The following is a 1,338-nucleotide window of genomic DNA, read 5'->3' as shown; positions in this document are numbered from 1 at the left end:
AAATATTATTGAACCACAGCATGTCTAAAATGAGTGTATAGCTTGAGTGTGCAAATAATACATATCTCAGTATTTCTGTATGTGGGTGATCTGTTATGCACCCAGTTGACCACCAGCAGATGCTGGTACATAGGCTGCATATGCAAGCACAGTAATGATGTTAGTCAAATTAGGCACCGATCTATACACTCATTTCTATGACAGCAGTTACACTGTGCTACTTTTCAATCAAGCCTTTGTACTTTCTTCAGTCTAGCGTGCTAATTTTCTTAATGTTACCAGGAGTCTGATGTTAACAGTTTTTTTTTTTTCTAAAGCCTCAGTTGGTAGAGCCAAGGAAACACTTGAACAGCAGGTTTCAGATGTTTAAAACATTTTAGTCCTCGTGGTTGCAGAGAAAGACTGCAAGCATGGCCTTAAGCGTACCTTAAACCATGAGATGAATAAATAGCCTCATATAAGTCTTTACCATGTCATCTCTTTCTTTCTTAGCCTGCCTCATGATGTTTTAACACTCAAAATTCATAACTCTGGTTTGACTATTTCTAAATTGTTCTGAGCATCTAGGTCTAGATGCCTGGGAGTTTTGGATTCCTGCATGTGAATGATTTTCTCAGTCCAAGCTGATGACACTGCCTTGAAACAGGATGGCTAAGAGAAGCAGGCAGAAATCAAAACAAATCTCTAAGAATAATTTACCAAAGTCATCCTGGGGGGAGTGACTACATTGAAGTCAATAGAATAGAAAGAACCTAGCCCAGAGTGTTTATTTTCATTCAAGACTGATGATCTTTCTTGGTTATGACTGAACTAAATATTACTGCAAATAACATGGCACAGTATTGATTGCCAAACACAGCCTGCATTCAGTGCTGTGTTCCAGGTGGGCAGGAATTCATTATTTCATATATCACTCAGAACTTGCTGCAGTGGTTGTATAAATTCAGGAGGCTTTACAGAAGTAAGATGCAAACATTTTTTTCATCTTTAAAGAGTTCTGATATGCCCTATAATGGCTAGCAGAAGCATTGTTCAATAGGACATCAGTGTGCTGCTACTGATTAATTATGGTTTATATTGCCATAGCATCCAAAATTATGCTAGGTAGTGTATGTGCAGAAAAGACACAGTTGGTTCCCTGAGAAGCTAAGAGTTGGTTTGATTTATCTATCATGACAGAGTTGTCCCTTAAAATAGACAGCACTTTCAAAGTTTCGTTATATATACACACACTCTATACTATAGTATATCCATTTTCTGTGTGTGTGTGTGTGCGCACACACACACTAGTAAATTGCACGTAATGAATGTGGGGGGGGTGGGGGGCAGAGATGGAGT

This window comes from Gavialis gangeticus, unplaced genomic scaffold (genome assembly GCF_001723915.1).
Source record: "Gavialis gangeticus isolate Ggan-Ray unplaced genomic scaffold, GavGan_comp1, whole genome shotgun sequence".
Lineage (NCBI taxonomy): Eukaryota > Metazoa > Chordata > Crocodylia > Gavialidae > Gavialis > Gavialis gangeticus.
This window is presented reverse-complemented; position numbering follows the sequence as displayed.